This window comes from Urocitellus parryii, chromosome 7 (assembly GCF_045843805.1).
Source record: "Urocitellus parryii isolate mUroPar1 chromosome 7, mUroPar1.hap1, whole genome shotgun sequence".
Lineage (NCBI taxonomy): Eukaryota > Metazoa > Chordata > Mammalia > Rodentia > Sciuridae > Urocitellus > Urocitellus parryii.
Window position 1 is genome coordinate 106,199,732 of NC_135537.1, and position 22,478 is coordinate 106,222,209.

At 32.1% G+C, this 22,478-nt stretch overlaps 1 long non-coding RNA gene across 1 annotated transcript; it reads right to left on the reverse strand.

Annotated features, from left to right (window-relative positions):
- Positions 1-3,555: 3,555 nt before the first annotated feature.
- Positions 3,556-12,111, reverse strand: LOC144255721 (uncharacterized). The gene is made up of 3 exons (XR_013343902.1): positions 12,092-12,111; positions 5,598-5,644; positions 3,556-3,642 (listed from the first exon to the last, which is right to left on the reverse strand). It is a non-coding gene; the product is annotated as an uncharacterized LOC144255721 (long non-coding RNA).
- Between the last annotated feature and the right edge of the window lie 10,367 nt (positions 12,112-22,478).

Genomic DNA, 22,478 nt, shown 5'->3' on the forward strand with positions numbered 1-22,478 from the left:
AAATCAAAATTTAATGAAGGACTACATCAGTAACCTAAAGGTAAAGATTCTACATGACATTCATTTTTGCAATTATGAAACACCAATGTGGTTTCAAAAATATTAAAAGGCCATTTAAATACATCAAATTAAGAGTCCTTGGTATACTTTTTCAGATTTCTGTACTGAATTACTTTCTTGAGTGGTTGAAAGTATTATGTAGTCTTCCTTATTAAACAAAAGCAGTTACATAGTGTTATCCTACTTCTGTGATCTTAGTTATAAGAGGCAAAAGTATTAACTAAATATGCCAATTAATTAATAAAGAGCATTTAATAAAAACATTTTGGGGTTCCATTTTTTTTAAAGTACACCTATATTTCTTGTATTAGAATCAAGTGAATATATACATATTACTTAATATTTACTATTAATAACTAAAGAAAGTATTTGTTGTTAGTAATAGTTTTTCAAAAGTACCTTGATCTTTGAGTTTCTAAAATTTTTCCCAGTCTATTTATTGACCTGAAATAAATAAAAAGCAAAAAAAGTAAATGTTCACAATGTTGTTTTCAAAGCACACAAATCACATTATTTCTAAAACAGGAAGTAAGGAAACATAAATATAACTGCAACCAGAAAAACTGAAAGCAGAAAAAAAAGTTGCATTTTGTGATATTTAATTATTCTTTCCCTTCAAACCCTAAATCTGGTATATTCTATTCATGCATTAAGAAAACATTATATGCAAAAATCTACCATAAAACTGATAGACTAGGGATGAGTTTATGATTTACAAAAAACCATTCACTTCAGAAAAAAATGATTCATAAATAATAATTCTAGCAAACTCTCAAAATTTTTAATGATAGCATTTTTCCCCAGGCACAACATCATGGAAATGGCTATATACACACTAAAAGGATGGTATATGACTCTCTTTGTATGACACCAAAAATTACTTGTTAATTTCTTTTCAATATATTGAACAATCTGTTTATCTTTATATCATCAATTCCATAGTCTTTAGGGTTACTTGCCCAAGATATGTGGTACTTCTTCAAGCTTATTCTCAAGGGTAAGGCTTCCTGCATAGGGTGATTCTGAGGCAAGTCTCCACACTACTTCTTTCAATTATTTACAAAATCTTCATCTTCTCTTTTGAATATATTCTATAACTGGATAGTCATTTCTCCCAAAGCATGTTTAAATTATTTCCTCAAATCTGGTTTTGAGTCAGGCACAAGTCTCATGTACAACATAGGGTAAAAAAAAAGCCCCCAAAAAGGCCTGAAATTTATCAAACTACTTTTTCCAAATTCTTTTCTGGTACTGTTGCAAAGTACAGACTGACCAAAAGAAAAAAAAAAACTGGCTAATCATTAATAATACCAGTGCTAGAGACCCAGCTTAGATATAAAAGCTAGGTGATATTAATTACTCCTTTTATGGCAAAAATGTTTGCCAAAGAGATGATATTCTTCTGAGTAAAATTTAAAGATATGACTATTAATAAGAACAAATATTAAAAAAGTATGAATTTCCTTTTTCTCTAGTCACTATTCATTATAAACAATCTCTTGATGAATCTTACATTTATTGATTCAATTTATAACATATACTGTATCAACTAGCACAATAGATTCAGAAGTTGTAAATACTAGGAGGCTGCGTCTGTCTCCCACTCTCACAGCCACTGCAGTACACTGAGCTCCATAGAGAGAGCACCAGGGCAAGTGAGAGCTGGAGAGGCACTAGGCAATTCTGTGCCTTGCTGAGGAAAAACAATTAAACATGGGCAAAGGAGATCCTAAGAGGCCAAGAGGTGAAATGTCATCATATGCATTCTTTGTGCAAAGTTGCCAGGAGGAGCACAAGAAGAAGCACCCAGATGCTTCAGTCAACTACTTAGAGTTGTCCAAGAAGTGCTCAGGTGGAAGACCACTTCTGGTAAAGAGAAAGGAAAATCTGAAGACACAGCAAAGGCAGACCAGGCCCCTTATGAAAGAGAAATGAAAAACTATATACCCCCTAAAGGGGAAACAAAAAGAATAACAAGGATCCCAATGCACCCAAGAGGCCTCCAATAGCCTTCTTGTTCTGTTCTGAGTATCACCCAAATCAAAGAACAACATCATGGCCGATCCATTGGTGATATTGAAAGAAATTGGGAAAGATTGGAATAACACTGCTCCAATGATAAACAGCCTTATGAAAAGAAAGCTGCTAAGCTGAAGGAAAAATATAAAAAGAATATTTCTGCCTATAACGGAAAACCTGATACAGCAAAAAAGGGAGTTGTCAAGGCTAAAAAAAAAAAGCAAGAAAAGGAAGAAGAAGGAAGATGAGTAAGATGAAGAGGATAAAGAGAAAGATGAATTAGATGCTGATGATGAATAAGCTGGTTCTAGCAGTTTTTAAATCTTGTCTATAAAGCATTCAATCCCCTTGTACAAAACACTCCTTTTAAGGAAAAAATTTGAAACGTAAAAAAAAAAAAAAAAAGAAGTTATAAGTACTAAGTAAGGTAATTTTCGGCCATTATGCACAAGCACTGTACCCATTAAAGATGGCCAGTAATAAAAGCTATTGAAAGTCTCCTTATAAATTACATTTACTATGTTAGATCATACAAATAAGTCAAAACAAAGTCCCTGAACTCTTTAACTTCCTTTGAAAAGCCGATCTTTCGTTTCAAAAAGAATGGCAGTCTCCACAAGAGCAAAATGACTGTTGCATTATTTAATACATAATCAAATATCATTCATATTGCCTTGCTGATGCACACTTAAGACATTAAAACAAATTGGAAGATAAGGCATAGCTAATAATCAAGGAAGATATAAAGTCAACAACAATTCATGTAAAAGTGAGACCACCAGAGTTAGGGACACTTGATAAAGGACATAACTAGAGAGGGAGAGAGAAAATAGGCTCTATTGAATAGATAAAATTGCTGAGAGAGAAGATGAAGGACTCTGAAATTGGCAAAGCAAGAAAAACATTATGAACAATGCAGGAATTTGGCAAGACCCATTCATAGAAAAGTAAATTAACAATCTTGGGTAAAGTCAGGGGGACTTGATGTTAGGAAGGAGTCAAAGAGAAGACAGGAAAAGAAGAATGGAGTCAGAGGACCCTGAATACCAGTCTGTGAATTTTGAACTATTTTCTGCAAATAATGGAGAATAATTTTATATATTTCTATTATATAGCAATCTATTGGCCAACAATATATGAGATTTCTTAATGTCCTTGAAGCAGGTCAACCTTGAACTTTAAGTATCTACAGGGCAATAGTCATAGTAAAGATACTTTGTATATTGTATTTGGGGTACTTAAAAGATTTAAAATTTCTGCCTTATATTCTTCTTTGGACTTTAAATTTAAAATTAAAATTATTCACATTAATCAGATACCATGTGATGTTCTGATGCATGCGTATATTGTGTAAGACTTAAACCCAGTTAAATATCCTTCTCCTCAAACATTTATCATCTTTTTATGGTGAAAATATTCGAAATCCCATCTTCTAGCTTCTTGATCTATATGGTACACAGCTGCTATCTACTATACCTAATGATTGCTCTTAATTTGTTTAGCTCCTCTTCTGAAATCAAGTCTGTTTTATTGATGAGAATGATATCTGCCAAAGCAACTTGCCTAAAATAGCAAACAAAGAACAGATGTCAAAAGAAAAATGTTGAGATTAAAAATAAATACAAGTAAGTCATTCAAATAAATATATCAGTTGAGAAATACTTAGGGTTCTACAGCACTGATCCAGTGTACTCCGAATCTACTTATTCTTCAGACAGTAGAGGGGAATTGCATTTATCACTATATAAATTCAGATTTCACATTGTACTATTCATATTCTTTATTATAGTATTCATTCATTTACTAATTACCCTTAAAACTCTGGAACTATAAAGATAAGCCCCAAAAAGTTTATAATCAAAAGGATGATTTTCAACTGATAATTATCTTTATGAAGAGGCATAAAATTCAGAAAGCCAAAGAAATGAAAAATAAGGAAAATCTAGTTACTAAAATATCTCAATGTTTACTATAATTTTCAAATAGAAAAAAAGTTCACTTAACATAAATATACATTAAACAGTTTTGTTTAAAAAACTATACTTCAGAAGATGCATCAATATATATCTTCTTCATCAGTACAAATTATATATTATCTCTGTAAAACAGATACACAGAAATTCCAGTTAAAGAATACAGCTGACAGAATGCTACATAGCAAAACAGTTATTATAATTGGAAGTTCTATTTTCTATTAACAGAAGTAGTGAAGCTAAGGAATCTTTCAATTTTCCTAAATTCTTCAGGAAATGTTAAAAACTAAACTATTAGTTTCTGAGTCTTATGCTACATCAAAAACAAAATCAAATTCTCATGAACATATTTCTATTTAAGTAATTTTATATGAATAAAGACAGAATGTACATATCTGCAAATACAGTCTTTAAATTAGAGGACTTTTATGCTTCAGCTATTTTTGGCTTTTGTTTTGTTTTTGTGGTGCTAGAGATTGAACCCAGGGCCTTGTGCATTCGAGGCAAGCACTCTACCAACTGAGCTATATCCCCAGCCCATCTTCTTTTGGCTTTTATAACATTTTGCTATTTTCTATTTGGCTTATAAATATTTTCTATAAAACATTTTCATTAGGAAAAACATTACAATAATGTTTAAGTTCATTGTAATTTGAATCATAATTACATATCAATTGTAGTGTAGGATTACAAAACAACAGGGTATCATATTCCAAAATGATAATCAACTGTTTGCTGTTGTCTTTATTTTTTATGTCAACATCATCTGAACCAAATCCCAGGGGAGTCTTACTCTTAAACCCAGCAGCATATTTAGTGAGTGTCATCTACCTCAAAACCTTTATCTCATTAGCAAGAATATGCTCAGGGCAAGGAAGTTAATTTAAATATTTATAAATCTAAAGACAAATCAATAAGGAACATAAAGTTACTTAATAAATGCTCTAAGTGCCAAGTTAAAAGTATTTATATATTCATCTATTCTGAATAACAATGAACACTGAGGCAGTTTTTAACACCATAAACAAGTTAATGATTTCTTTTTTTTGTAATAATCTTCAATTCCAAAGAAACTGGATGAGAATAAGAACATATTTTTAGTAGGGTACTAAAAATAGGATTACACTTGTAATCCTAGCAGCACATGAGGCTGAGGCAGGAGGAATTCAAGCTCAAAGCCAGCATCAGCAACTTAGCAAGGCCCCACGGTAACTTAGCAAGAACTTGTCTCAAAATAAAAAATTAAAAAAGGGCTGGGGATGAGGTTCGGTGGTTAAGAGCCCCGGTACCAAAAAGAAGAAAAAGAAAAAAGAAAGAAAATATTTTATCCTACTACTTCCCAAATTCCTCATAAAGCATTCTGGTGTCCAGCATTCACATTATGCTACAATATCAATGGTTTAAATAAAATGTCAGTTATTAATTCATTATGAATAGATAGAAAAAAAGAAAATAAATTTGCTTTAACTGTTTTCATATTTGTTTTGTGGTTTCATATTACTAATTTTTCAATTAGTCAGCAATCAATATTTTAAGTATGAGTACCTAGTAGCTTCACTGATTAGGCCATCAGGTTTTTCTTCTGTTAAATGCTAAATAAAAACAAAATTTATAAAAAGTTACTGTGGTATAATGCAAAATCTAATGTCAACACAAAGAATTTTACTTCAGAGAAATCTTTCTTGCCTCTAAAAACTATTTTGTGTTTAAATTTTTTTCTTTAAAAAATATTTTCTTCATTGACAGGAAATAAACTATACATCTTCATGGTGTGATGTTTCACTATATTTATACATTGTATAATGTTCAACTCAGGCATTTAGATTACTCACCATCTCAAACAGTTATCATTTCTTTATAATGAGAATATTCAAAACACTCTCTTTTTGCTATTTTGAATTATATGACACAATACTCTTGACTATAATTACTCTTCTGGGTAATTATAGTTACACCACAATTATTCCTCCAATCTGTCTGTGACTTTGTATCCATTAACTAATCTTTCCCTTCCCGATTCCCTCTTTAAACACTATTTGCTAGTTCTCTAAGCTTAGCTTTTTTAGATTTCACATGAGCGAAATCATGAAAAATTTGTCTCTCTGTGCCTGGCTTATAAGACTAACTATTCTGCCTGAAATCCTTTTTCTCCATTTCATTTTTGTTTCCTACAGTGAAACTAAAGGGTTTTTTGGAGAGAAAGGGGCTTAGGATTTTGAATTCCTGCTATTTTTCTTAAAAAGAAAACCCCTCAAATGAATATAAAAAAATATGTAAAGCTATAGTTCAGATTTTAAGTATTTTCCTTTTTATAAAACTGCTCATTCTAAATTATTGATTATTACTTATAAAAGAATAACCATTGAAATTGTACCTTTTAAAAAGCTAACATGCTTCCTTCCCTCATTCCTATATTCATGCCCAACTCCTCTCCCGCAAATCAAAAAAAAAAAAAAAAAAAAAAAGCTGTTGGGAAAGACACAGCCCTAATAATTCTGGCCTAAAAGCAGTTTATTATTTGTAAATACAGAGTGATCTGATCTCTCCATTGCAACTGCCTATCTTGATATTTCTCCAATCAGGCTCACTCCAAAAAAATATTGACACTGACTTAGACACCCATGAGATTATAATAGTGTTCATTTTTCTGGTAGCAGAGTCCCCTCCCCCATGATCCTATTTAGAACTCTAAAAGTAATCAATGCCATAAGATCTTCTGGAAAAATCATGTTTTCACCTGCACCACCTCAGCCCTCCACACAGATTCCCTATTACAATAAAAAGCTAGTTACTCAGAAAGGCAATTGTTGTAAATACTCTTTAAATTTCAATTAAACTTCTTAAATTATTAAATTCTTTTACATATGCTATCTCATTTAGACTTTAACTATTCTTATTTTATAAAGGAAGACACTAAATCTAAACACTCTCACCATCACAGAATACCAATCTATACACCATGAGAGGGTTATTATTATTATATTTGTAATAAAAAAACAGAAGTAAAGTCAACATAATTTAAAAATTTTCATAAAATCCTTTTATGTCACATAAAATAAGTCTTGTACACAATATCACAGGTTAATAATTTGCATAAAAAATTAACAATTACCTAAATTAATATTCAAATTAAGTTTCACAATTCATTCGGAGGTAACCGCTAAAGTACTTAGATAGTTTAGTACCTAAAGGAAAGTTGGTAATAATTTAACTTAATAATCTTGGTTAAGACTACGGAAAGAGAAACTTTTTCCTTTCTTTAAGCTTACCAAATACTATTTAGGGGAAAACAAAACTAAACTAAAATCATGGGAATGATACACTCTATTTTTTCTTAGAGAACAATCTTATATACTCAGGGGCAGAACCGCTCTGCAATTATTATGGAAGTCATAGAACTTGGAGAGTATTGTATCAAAAATTATTCCATGTCAGAAGACCAAGTTTAATATTTTTTCATTATTATTCTTGGCCCAAGGCCTCTAGAGAATAAAGCTATTAACAGACCCTTTAATATTATCTGGCTCACAGGCCCAACAAACCTTCCTTGAATGAATATTAGTTAACACCTCCGATTTGTTGACATAGATTCATAAATGTTGTTATCTGAAAAATTCTATGTAACATGTAACAACAAATCCCTTTTCACTGAAAAGCAAATCTCTTTAACAATTATACACTCTAAGCAAGGCATCTGACCTTGAATGATCCTGTAATATTGAAAATTCTTTCAAAAGCCTTAAGAATTTTTCAAGACATTATATTTTTGACCTTTTGGGAGCCCCATTTGGGGTTATCTGGCTGTGAGTTGGTTAGGTGTAAAAAAGATATAAGAATTAAAGATTTGTTTTTTCATTTCCATCCTAAATGTAAATAATAAAAAGGTAGTTTTACAATTACTCTTAATGTTTTGCATCCATTTACTTCTCCATAAGATTAGAAAATTTCATTCAAAGCAAACTGGGGTGGACTAAAATATTGTACTACCTCTAGACAGTCAGGAAGTATTAAATACAAAAATAAGCTAAAATCCCCAAAATAAAAGTCTATCAATATGCATAATTCTATCAAGAATATGCCTAATAATAATAATATATATTCATAAAGAGACAAATGTCCTGCCCTATCAACATATGAAAGCTATACAAACATAAAAAATAATAAACACAGCTGGGCATGGTGGTGCACATCCATAGTCCCAGCAATTCATAAAGTGGAGGCTCAGATTGCAAGTTGAAGGCTAGCCTCAGCAACCTAGTGAGGTTCTAAGCAACTTAAAAAGACCCTGCCCCAAAAATAAAAAATAAAAAGTGCTAGGGAAGCTTGGAGCATTGGTGCACACCTAAAATCCCAGCAGTTTGGGAGGCTGAGGCAAGAGGATTGTGAATTCAATGCCAGTCTCAGCAAAAAACGAGGCACTAAGCAACTCAGTGAGACCCTGTCTCTACATAAAATACAAAATAGGGCTGGGGATGTGGTCCAGTGGTCAAGTGCCCCTGAGTTCAATCCCCAGTACCAAAAAACAAAAACAAAAAAGGGCTGGGGATGTGGCTCAGAGGAAAGTACTTTTAGTTTATATCCCCAGTACCAAATAAATAAATAAATAATAAGAAATGGATACTAACATTTAGATATCAACTCAACATCTCCCTTATAAACCCTCTTACCTTCACAAGTGAAACTTGCACCAAAACAAAACTAAAATATACATCTGCTCTTCAAAAGAACATTCTACAATATTTGGTCATGAAGACAGATGATTTTTCATTTATCAAATACAATGTAAATTTGGCATCTATTCTACCTGCATAGGCAAAGTCTGCAAACTTTTTTCTAAAATATTTTATATTGCACATATGTACAAAGGATTCCTCCTCTCTGCTTAGAGACTGTAGCTTTTGGTTTTATATAAAAAAAGACTAATAATTTGTACTACTAAAACATATTCAAAAGGTAAAGCTTCAAACTCCCAACTTGCCCTACCACAAGAAACAAAGGAGAACAAAAGGATAAAATAGGGTCTGAGATGTTGGTCAAAGGGTACAAAGTCTCAGTTATGCAGGATGAATACATTCTGGAAAGCTAATTATAGCATGATGACTATAATTAAGACTACTAGATTAAATTCTTGAACTTGCTGAGCTTAAATATTAAATGTTCTCACCCCACACCTCACTTCAAAAAGTGGTAACTATGTGAAATTATGTGTCCATTATCTTGATTGTTTCACAGTATTTTTCACTACACACACACACACACACACACACACACACACCTCAAAAATTAAGTTGCACAACTTATTGCTACTTTTTTGTGTCAAATATAACTCCACAAAGTTGTAAGGAAAAAAAGGAACAAATTCCTTGAAATAACACTACTACAGTCACAATTTCAAGGGCTACAGAGTACCTTCTTTTTTAAGAAATAAAGAAACAATTTGGACAAAGAAGAAGAGGAGGAAGAGGAAGAGAAAAAAGCTAATGGGGCTGGGATTGTGGCTCAGTGGTAGAGTGCTCGCCTAGTATACTAGAAGCACTGGGTTCGATCCTCAGCACCACATAAATATAAAATAAAAAATACTGTGTCAACCTAAAACTAAAAAATAAATATTAAAAAAGTTCACTAGCTAAGAAAGAACACTGTTGTAAATGAAAGCAGAAATACATCTAGTGTCAAAGATGTCAGACATCATTGATTAAAAAAAAGGCAGCAGCAGCTATTTCTTTCAAATGGATTGGTTATAGATCTAACACAATTTCAACTTTAAAAAAATATATTGCAGGGGCTGGGATTGTGGCTCTGTGGTAGAGTGCTTGCCTAGCAGATGTGGGGTGCTGGGTTCAGTCCTCAGCACCACATAAAAATAAAATAAAGGTATTGTGTCAACTACAACTAAAACAAAATATTTTTTTAAATTATTGCATAATGCCAGTCTATTTATTTTTCCAGGCTTTTCTAAGCAAACTGTTTTCTGAATGAATTGTTTCAACAGCTTGTGTAATATAAAAGAAGAACCAAAAAAACCCCTCTCACTTGACCTTTCCTACGTAACTTCATTCACTGATTCTATTGCATTAAATGCTGTCACATTTGTAGAATTGAAAAGAACAATGTCAGTAGCCCAAGTGTCAAGTCCTCAGAATAGAGAGCTGTTATTTTAAGTTGTCCAATTCTTTACCCATGATTAAAAAATGAATATTTCAGAACAATGGGTGACAATCCCATTAGAGTGATAGCCCATGATATCAATTACCACTTCAGTTTCAATTTGGCTGGCTGGCCACAGGGTACCATTTCTCAGCTTTACTTGTGATGGGCTCGCTCTGTGAAGCATGACACCCTTAAATTGCTGCCCATTATCCAAGTGTCATTACTTGTACTGCCTCAGAATTCTCTGAATCACAAGCAGCTACTGAGGTCAAGCTTTGCAACCAGAGGAATTGGACAAGTTGGCAAATTCTTTATATAAAGGCAAAGTTATTTATCTGGCATCCGACTTAGAAAATCTAAAGTTTCCATTATCTTGACAGTATGTCAGTTTTGTGCAAGTATATTGATTTAATAATTTAAGAGGTTTTATCAAGGTGGCAGGGGGTTAAATGTATACCGTGTTTGCATTATTCAGAATGTTGCTTTGGGTTTTTGCTTTTTTTTTCCTGCTTCTACCATGCTACTAACAGATTCTATTTAATTCCTTTGTATACCCAACTATACATATAAATTATTCTCAAAGTCATAAAATACATAAAGAGTTTGACTTCCAGTATGACACATTAAGTTTATCAAAAATAAACAAAACAACACCACAAATGAAACAACCTATCTATCCTACAGGTATCACAAATTTGGGAATAAATTTGTGGAGGACATGTATTCAAACACGCCTGTAATATTCAAGATGAAGAATTTACTTTTTGTTTTGTTTGCTATCTCCAAGATACTTTGCTAAAAAGATGATTTCAGAACATTCAGTCATTAGAATATTTTTGAGCAAAATATTTGGAATCGTTCTTTGAATCTTTAGGCAATTCATAAATTGAGATTCTAAACTCTAAATAAGAAAGTACTGCCCAAACTTCTCAAATTAGGGTGCTTTATCCCAGGAGGAAGTAAATGACTAGAAAAGGAGTATCAGTGGCCATTTGACAAGCCTGACATACTTTCTTAGAGCACAATGTCATTGGAAATTTAGAAGAAAAACAAACTTTAAATATTAGTAAGTTTAGATATATCGTAGGGTAGAATATAAAACTAACACAGACTTTTAAACACTGGGTTTAAACTTACAAAAGATTATTATTTTGGACCCCAGATTGAGGTGCTGGGACAGGTGCTGAGGAAAGAGATACTAAGGACAGAGGATAATTTCATGCTCAGAGGCCTTTAGTGATGTTTCACTTGGGAAGTCAGAAAACACTATTTTATTTTATTTATCCATATGTTTTAAAAGATCTCACTAACTACATTTTATAAATTGAGGCCAATTAAATGTAGTTGATGATCTTAGTAGTTAACAAAAACATTCACAGCAGGATATCTTTTGATTTAAGATTTCTCCTCAAACCTCACTCATCCCATGCACAAATTCTGATTTCTTCAAAATGATGCAAAGAAATATTTTTTAAAACCTCATTTCCAGCTTGTGTTTGATAGCATTTATAACAAAAAATAAGATCTCATATGCTTTTACCATGTTCAATTTCTTCTATCAAACAGGAATACTTTTCAATACTGGGGTTGAATTCTAGTGAGGAGTTACACATACCCAAACTTTATCCTCATCCCATATCCTTATTACAAAATATAGTAATCCCAAATTTTGTGACAATATGAAACTAGACGAATAGAAATAAATTCTTAACTTAAAAACACAAAATAATTTAATAACACACAAATTGCACCTACTATTCAGGATAACTTTTGAAAAACATTTTTGTTAAGAAAGGTTTCAAACAAATACAAACAGAAAAAATAATACAATCAACTCCTATATTCCTAGCTCTATGCAAAAAAATAGCAACCTATAATCTTCAACTTACTTTTAATCCATATTTTGAATCTAAAACAGTTATGATACCTACAAAAGAATAAACATTTTAATCATCCTTTATTAAAAAGATGTTTATTAATATGGTATAATTACACTTGAGAAGGACAATTAAAATTAATCTCAGTTCAAGAATGATCTTCAATAAAACAAAGAATTTTTTTTCTTACCAGTGCTGCAATCTAATTCAATCCCAGGAATAAGTAAATGCATTTCAAATATATATAGAGTGCTAAGCACTGTTTTAAGAGACTATAAAAATATTTTAAACATTTAAATTATTATGTAAATATTTGGGGCATTGTAAAATATTTTATTCCTAATCTCTTACCAAATCTAGCTCAAAAAAAATGTTATATATATATATATATATATATATATATATATAGCAAGTACCTAAGTTCCCAAATGATCAATTAGTTTAGAAATATCTGAATATATACTAAATTTTTTCAAAGGATAATAGCAGCATGAGTTTAATGATGTCTATGGAATTTAACCAACTACATGCCATATATATTAGAGCCCAATTAAGCCCAGCTTCAAAGTCTTAAATTTCACCCTTTAGTCTATAAAGGTGAGGGAGGGAGGAATGGAGAAAAGGAAAAAGGGAGGAAGGGAGGGTGGAGGGAAGAAGAGAGGAAGGGAATATAATTGCTTAACTTTGAAAGTTACACAAATTTATAAATTTATAGGTAAGACTGACAAAAGTGTTAATGTAAATAAAGTAAGGGTTTGTAAGTGCTGAATTTTTATGTTCAAGGGAAAATGAAGGCAGAAATGTGATTCTTACATTGTCTGGTTGATTAAAATAAAAACCTCTGACATGTTAAGTGAACAAATCAAACACAGAGGACATAGGGAATCTACATAGCATTTTAGTAGAAAAGGCTTAGTGCAAGTGCTAAATTCAGAATTGAGATTAAGATTTGGTAATTTAGTTCTAACTCCATCTGGGTCTGTAGAGTTTATGAACAAAAATATACTTCATCATAAACCAAGCAGTTTGAAAAGAATGATAATGCAATGGATTAAATTATAAATAAACAATAAACTTAACAGTAAAGAAAACTGTTTTTTTAACTTACCATCAAGATAAATATCACTCCCTAATTCAGCATCAACCCAAAACATAGAAGCCACAGCACCTGAAAAATATATAATATTCATCAAATAAAAAATTTTTTGAAGCACAAAACAAGATTTTATATACATTTTAATTTGCCACAATGAAATTAGCAGAAAAACACACATGCAAATTAAATCTGGGTTTCTCATTTTCTTTGGGAATTAATTTTACTACTTCTATTCATTTCTATAATCTCCCCCATTTCATCAAAAAAAAGACCAACTTTTACTACACACAAATCAAACAGTAAGCTTCTACCTATGCCAAAAAAAGGTATGAACAGATATTATTAAACAACTTCAACACTATGGCTATGTGCACATAGGGCTTACTTTCATTTTCTCATCTCCTGAATATGAAAATTATATGGCTCACAAATAATGAATCATCTCTCTAAAGAAAAAATAAATGAGATGTAAATAATTCAAAACCACTTGTCAAAAAAATTACATTGTAATTTTTATAGGAGAAAAAGAACAAGAAGTAAAATTATAAACTCTCTGGTATTATTAATTAATCTTCACACTACTTATTTAGCACTAGCACAAAACTTGGGTTTCAGGAAAAATTATTTCTGAATAAGAAATTAAAACTTGTTTTTGACAGAAATCAGTTCAGTACCAAACCACACACCCTGATTATAACTATGCCACAACACAAGAAAAAGGAAACTGACAGCAAGGAAAGTATTTGATTTTTCAAAGCATCACAGGCCCAGTTAGTGACAGTGCTGCCTAAAAGAATGAGCATAAGGGGAAAACAAGGATAACTGAACTCATTCCACTGTCTAAAGCTGTCCACCTACCCTGACAAGATGTGGTCCCCCAAGCATCACTCTGTGTCAACAATGAAATACCTGTCAGCTGTTTACAGTGATTACTCATGCAAGATATAGCAAGGGCCACAAGATCTAATGGTTTCCTGATACCTATTGATTTTTTTTTCCCAAAAACTTAATGGTTTTCCAATTTGACTGAAATAGGATCTGTGAGTAACAGGGGCTGAATCAATGTCTGTCCTTTTCAAGGAAATTACTTTACCATGACAATTATTTAGCTTAGAACTGGAGAGTGTCAGTCTCTTAGATGGGAAACAACTGAATTGCCAATAAGAATTTTCTTTACTTTCTTGACTAAAAACATGGTTTTAATTAATAAGGGAGAAAAAGTAAATCCATGTGATTATTCTAAATAGTAAGTCACAGAAAATGTATTAATTTTTCACTCAGCAAAACACTTAACATCATCATTTTATAATTTTAAAAAATGCACTGATTTCTATTCAGATAAATAGCTAGTAAGTTGTACCATAATGTTTGTTATTATTAAGTTGAACTGTAAAAGTGCATTACAGCTTTTATTCTAAATCTATTAGTGACCTTTGATGTAATACTTGCAAGCCTAGAAAAGAAATATTTAGAATTTGGAATGTAGGTGTATAGGAGAAGTAAAGATAAGTAAATGAAGTGGTGCTTTTTCTCCCCAGGGAATATTTGCCAATGTTGGTAGAAAGTTTTGGTTGTTCCTAGGGTGATGTTACTGACAGTAAACAGGTGTAAGCCAGGGATACTGTAAACATCCTACAATGCCCAAGAAAGCTCCCTACCTTAAAAGTATTTACCAATGCAAAATGTCATTGTGCCAAGGCTGAGGAACTGAATAGATTATAGAATCTCCCTTCTTCAAAACCTAATAAAATAAGAATAATAAAAAATTTTACGTCAAAATTTTATCAGCAGCAACCCAACATAAAAAAGAACATACATCCTCCTACCACAAATTTTAAACAGTGACAGTCAAAATGAAAACAAAGTCTACTTTCACCCCTAATAAGAGGTTTTAAGAAAATAGTTTACAAAATCCTAATACTTTTCAGAAATACCACCCAAAATGCAACAAGTGGAACAAAAAGTAACATAGGGAAAAGCAACTTAAAAAAAAAAAAAAGCCATAAAAGTTTCTAGCCATCTCCACCTTTGGGGGATAAAGTCACTTTCTATGGCCAAGAGCAAAAGGAAACACGAGTTCTGAGGTCCAAAGGGGTGTATTGGGTATTTTAAAAGAGCACAAACTAACAGCAACATTGCCCCATGTGGCTCTTTAGATGATCTGTTTTCCCTTTGCTTCTCTCTCCCCCACCACCAACAATATCCAATTTGCAAAATGGGACTCAAGAGAAACATGTTTGGATAAGATGAAAAAGGTATTAAAAGGAATTCATCATGGATACATCTAAATAGATAAAAGCTCTCAAGGCATCCCAGATCAAGCACAAACACACATTCAACCAGGAAAAGCAAAAAATTAAAAGAATGGAAGAAGGAAAAAAAAAACCGAAGAAATGAATAGGGCATACATTTGGCAAAGAACCCATTCTAGAAGAAACCATAATCCCATAAACCAAAGAAAATTATGAAGAATTTCTTCATGACAAAAAAATTATTGATAATACGATGTTAATAAAAACAAGCTTTCGGGCTGGGGATGTGGCTCAAGCGGTAGCGAGCTCGCCTGGCATGCGTGCGGCCCGGGTTCGATCCTCAGCACCACATACCAACAAAAGATGTTGTGTCTGCCGAGAACTAAAAAATAAATATTAAAAAAAAAAACCACAAGCTTGAAATTTTAAAAAGCCACAATAATATGAAAAGACAGTTTCACTGAAAAAAAAAACTTGGGGTCAATATGACACCATTACTTAACCAATTAATTCATTTTAAACAAATAAGGAATAGAACAGACACTGGTAGAAACAGAATTAATGACAAAAAGAAAGCCTTTAAATGATTACAAATGCAAAAGCAGATGCAAAAAATAAATCAAAACAATTAGAACAGATAAAAGAACAAAATAAAACTCAAAGAGAAGGAAATTGGCCTCATGAAGTAGAGTACCCCATAATCTGACAAAATTATTATTCATGATAATAGAACTAAGGGTATATTATAATTCAGAAGAAAATGATTATGAATGCTCAAATACTCAGTTTACATTACTGAACTTCAAAAATAAAAACAAGAATTTTCAGGTATTTTGGATGAAAAAGCAAGTCATTGGGGGGAGGAGTAGAGGACAGAAATCAGACTTGACAATAATACTCAATATTCTAGCATAATAAATTATGGACCACAAAGTTCTAACAAAAGTGTTCTCAAAGAGTAATAACTGCCAAGTTGTTTTTCAGGAATGAAAAACATTCTCAAACATTAAAGGAAACAAGCATTGAAACTCAGACACTACAACACTCACAAATTCTTCCTGATAAAATAAAAGGAGAGGGCTGGGGATGTAACTCAGTGGTAGAATGCTTGTCTAGCATGCATGAGGCCCTGGGTTTGATCCTCAGCACCACCAAAAATAATAATAAAAAATAAAACAAATCACTGAACAAGGAAAACTGACCAATCTAAAAATTAGGAAATTAACATCGATATGATACCATTACTTAATGTGTAGACCTTAATCAAACTTGGCCAGTTGTCTCATTGAAGTCCCATTTCTGGACCAAGAACCAACCCCAGGAAGACACATTTAATTGTCACATTCCATTCTGCTTTAATCAGGAATATTACTCCGCCTGTCTTTTTCTTCCATCTTTCCTTTAATCTATTTACTTACTTACTTACTTACTTACTTATTTGGCAGGATCTGTCAGTGCTGCATATTGAGGCTGGTCTCAACCTTAAAACTACCAGGCTCAAATGATCCTTTTGTCTTCGCTCTTAGGTAGCTGGAGCTAGAGGCACACTCCACCATGCCTGGCTGACCTTAACATTCTGGTCATTTTGGTATTTGGCAAATAGTGGTAGTGTGTCCCTGGGTTCAATCCACAGTATCACCAAAAATAATGCAAAAAAAAGAATACCCTACTATATGTGTTAATTCTATTATTAGAAAAAAGGATTTTAAAAAATCAATGTACACAAGTCCTTTTAAAAAATATATTTATTGGGGCTGGGGAGGTGGCTCAAGCCATAGCATGCTCACCTGGCATGTGCGGGCGCTGGGTTCGATCCTCAGCACCACATAAAAATAAAATAAAAAGATGTTGTGTCCACCAAAAACTAAAAAATAAATATTAAAAAATTCTTTCTCTCTTAAAAAAGAATATTTATCTTTTAGGAAACTATTTTCAGTGCACAATAATTGGAGTAAAATAATTTCCCCAGATTCATGAATTTTTTGAAAAAAAAATGGCAGAAATTAAGCCATTCATAGTGATGCATCATTTATGCTTTTAACTTTGAGCTGAGGCTGATTGGTCACTCTCTGTGAAGCAGGGGTTGGTGTCGATCAAAGACAAACCACAACAAGTGATTGTCCAAGGTGTCCATGAACTCTTATGACCTGGAAGAGACTCCAGTGAGCTGGGAAGATGACACTGAGAGAACCAATTGATTAGTCTTTACTGGTAAGTGGCAAAGGATAAAATTTCTAAAGCAAAATTTAAAAAAAAGATTTGAAAAGGATATCACATGCTTTATAAGTAGGATATTAATTTGCTTTATTTTAATTAAAATAAGCTTGTGGTTAGTGTATTTGTCTTAATCATGCAATAACATTCACAAATACTCATTAGGCCTTTTACTATTAAAATAATTTTAGAAAAGTGATTACTCTTAAGTACCAATTTGGTTCTGAGGCTTAATTAAAAATCAAAAAAGGAATCACTTAACTATGTTGTTTTTATAGATTTCTGAAGATCATTAAGCATTTAACAATCTGAAGTTGATGGGTGAACTATGTTACTTTAATAAGCAAAATATAATTATGCTATATTTTTTATTTGCAGGCAGGAATTTAGATAAGAATATTCTTAAACAACTATTTATTGCTACAGTGCCAGAAACAGAAAAGCAGTGGACAACACAATTCAAAGAAGATCAATTATGTCCATAACACTAGAAGCATTTTTTATCAAAAGGACCAGATGGTAAAAATGAGAATAAGTTCCTACTGGATGCATTTCAATCATCTACTATTTTCATTACTTCTGTTATGAATTCCAATGTATTTTAAGATATTATTTATTTTACAGAATTAATAAAATTTAGTAAATCAGTACTATAAAACATTTGACATTCACACAATAAAATTAAAAAAGAAAAACCTCTGAAGTTTTTTTTTTTTAATGGGGGAAAGCCCATTAAAAAAAATATTTCACAAAAATTTCTTTCACAATTCATTTTTCACAATTTGAAGTTGATATATGTAGAATTCCTACCCTTTATTATTTATATTAATATTTAGCCTTTGAACATTTTCATTTTCCCTTAAAACTTCAGCTGACTCGAGATATGATTATTAACAAATTTTTTTTTCTGAACAATTATTTTCACTTAGTTTCTGTTACATGAAATAAAATAAGTCTCTGTTGTCCCTAACGACTTCAAATCTGGAAGAAATTTGAGTCAAAGATATTAAGTCATCTCTTATTTATAATCAAGCCTTACTGATTTTGTAATGAAACTTCAGCTATTTATTTTGTAATATATTTAGGAGATTCCAATTTTAGAATTTCTAAGCTAATTTTACTACTGGTATTAAATTCATCTTGATTATTTTCATCTTCTTTAGTTCTAATTATGAGCTAAAAAGTGATGAGGTACAATCCATCAGCTCTAACTACAGTTTAATAATCTTTATTTAGTGTGTAAGTATATAATGACTGGGGAATTCTTAGTAAGGGCCAAGTCAGCATAACTTACTCAGATTGTTGAAAAAGCGTAGGTAGAATTTAATGAAGAGCTTTCATGACCTAATAGTTGTTAGCTATGATAGAAGACTATCAAAAGACTATCAAAAATTTTTGTATTTTTTTCCATACATTTTAAGTTAAGGAGTTATATCTGTGTTTTGAATGGTTGTCATGGTTGAAAAGACAAAGCTAATGGATTAAATTACCTTGATTTGGTTATTGCTGTTACATTCTTTTGGAGTCTGCTGGTAAGTTTGCTGATCCTGATCTTCCTTCTATTCTGTTCTACATTTTAAAAATATAACTTCTCTGTAACCACCCTATTGCCTCTTGAATCCATTCTCTTTAATTCAGGTGTAAGAGAATATTTTGAGGGGCTGGGGGTATGTAGCTCAGTGGGAGTGCTTCCTTAGCATGTGTGAGACTCTAGCACCACAAAGAACAAAAAGACAAGAACAAAAGAACAAGAATATTTTGTGACAGACAATAAATCAACCCAATAAAATACTGGTTTTTAAGTCAGATCTGAGATTTAAGTCTAGCTGTGCTGCTTCTCAGCTGTGTAATCTTTGGCAAAGTATTTACCCTGAGATTGGTTTCCTTATTTATCAAGTGGGTAATAATATCAATCATTCCAGGATTAAATAGGTTTATAATGCATCCAACACAGCTATTGGCACATAGCAGAGCCTATAGAAATATTTTATTCTTCCTAACAATTTAAATTTGTTTTATAACTAATGTGTTCACAATAATATTCTTTGGCAAATAATAAGTGTCTAAATCGATCTGTTCTAGACCCTGAAAAAGGGCTTTATCATTAGTTGTAGGAGAAATTTCTGAAATAATATTAATCTATATGCTTGAATATCTATAAGACTCATGAATATCTGTTTCCTTTGAAGTGTACTAAATTAATCTTTAAATGTTTTTCATTATACAAGTAGTGTATATGAGTATGTTTTAAGAATGCAAACATTACAGATAAAGTGAGTCTTCCCTCTCTCCTCCCTCATCTCTCTCATTTCTTAGGCCTAAGCCAATGTTCCATCCTTATGCATTGTTTCTTTTCACTTATGCATTGTTTCCCAGAATGAAACAGTGGGATTCCCAGGGATCACAGCCAGTCTAAGCTGCTTCTTCAGGGAACTTAAGACAGTGCTTACAAATCTGTCTTATTATTTAACTGCTGCATAGAAATTTAGATTAGAGCATACTTTTTATTTTTATTTTTTTAAGTTTATAGAGACCATCCAATTTACCTCTGTATTAGTGCTCGTGTAGAAACAGCACATAATAGATAAAGGCCAAATTCTCACATTGCTTACAGTCTTGTGGAGGGATATACATAAATGAGAAAATAGGAGGCAGTCCTAAGCAGGCTGATATAAAGATATACTTTAGATTGGGTGGTCATGGAAGGTGGCCCTTAAATTGAGAACTGAATTAAAAGTAGTCATTCATACAAAGTAGGGAAGGAAGCTCCACATAAAGAGAGTAAATCATTTAGGTAGGCAAGATAATAATGTATTGCGGAGACGGGGGTGGGGTGGAAAGCAGGGGTAGCAGCAGCTAGGTTTTGTTGTTCCTTGTAGGACAGAGTTAAACATTAGGATCCTTCCTACTGGATGTATTTCAATCATCTATTATTTTCAATACTTCTGTTATGAATTCCAATGTGCTTAACCACTGAGCTATATACCCAACCCTTTTTTATATTTTATTTAGAGACAGGGTCTCACCCTGTCTTATGGCCTTGCTAAGTTGCTGAGCCTGGCTTTGAATTCACAATCCTTCTGCCTCAGCCTCCTGAGCTGCTGGGGTTATAGGTGTGTGGCACCGTGCCCAGCTAGGATTATTCTTTTTTTTTTTATTTTGAAATAATTTTTAATGTTTTCAAATTTAGTGAGTACACACAGTATACGTTTTAGCAAGAATGAAAGTGTGTGTATTGGTGTTTAATAAAATTTACGCTACAAAACAAGATGATGTCAGAAAAATCTCAAAAGTAGAAGTAAACATTTAAGTAAAACTAAGTAAACAATATGCTAAGGGATATGATTTCAAAATACTAGTAAAGGTAGTTGCCTAAATCCAGACTTGAGACACTGAGATTTACTTTGCCATGTTAAAAAAAAGAAAAAAATCAGAATGCCCTTCATTTTATATACATTTTTAAAAATGTTTGCACATTGTTTTCCTGCAGACAACTGCAGTATAATCAAGTATATAAATGAGTTATCAGCTGGATTCCAATCTGACAATAAAAATATACACCACTGTTAAGCATACAGTTCACCTCAGAAAGCAACAACAACAAAACATCACACTATGTATGCATTACATTTCTACTGGTAGACCCACCCAGCCACCCATGCCCCAAAATAAGCCTAGTTGAAAACTACTTCAGCTTCAGAGAAAATGAAAACCGAAGTCTCCAGCACCTTATGGTTTCTAAGCACAGGGAAACATGGTAGAGGGGAGTGAGGGAGAACAAAATGGGCAAGTCCATGATGATGTGCTCTTCAGTAAAGTCCACTTGTGCACAGCTGCTTTAACACACAGAATGTCTGACTTGTGTATGGGGCATTGTGGGGAAAAATGATATTCAGAATTTCATAAAATTTTGGCAGATTCTTCAAAATTCAAAGATTGGAGATAATTTATTCACACAATCATTTCCTAGAACTTCATAAAATAATGAAAATAACACCATAATGGTGGAGAATGTGGCAAGTAAAAGGAGGTTGGGAGAGAGGAATATTCATTTTACTTCCTCTTCTCACCCAAATTACTAATTTTATGGGTCCCTGGAAAACAAACAAAAAATCCAAAATGTATTTTAGCAATTAAAGCACTTTGTAGACTGGGTACTTACTTTAACACACTAAAGGGAGTACGTAATTCCAGCATAAGCCAACTTTTCTAAAATCCCAGTGACAACCAGAGCCCATCTGTATAAGTTCTGATTAGTGCTCCAAAATGGCAAATAATAATGCTACTTAAAAGAGCACCATGGTTATAAGAAGGTAAGGATTTATTCAGCACAAAAGGCATTTGCCAGTTAAATTATAATGGTGAAGAAATTCAAAGTTCACCTGTTTCTGAACTTCATGGAGAATGGGATCTCATTTTATTATTATTAATTTTCCTTCTTCTTATAAGGAAACCAATTCAAATCATCCCTGATTTACATAAAAATATTAAAATCTTATATAAACCTGTCTATGGCCTGAGAAACTTAAGGAAATTCACTAAGAGATTTGTACTAAAACTGTTTCTCTCAGAGAGCAGGTTAATTTTTAAGAAGACATCAACCTCTAAAATAAATTTTTTTAAGGAAAGGATTTGTTTCTATTTTCACTAAATAAGAATGATTTTATCTAAAAGTTTATACATAGCATTAAAATGCATTTAATAAATTTAACTTCTAAATAAATACTGACAATTGGTATCACAAAATATGGTTTGGTACATTTGGTGAATGTGAGGACTTACCATTAAGTTTCTATTATACATTATACATTAATAAAAATGAAATTATTCACTTCAT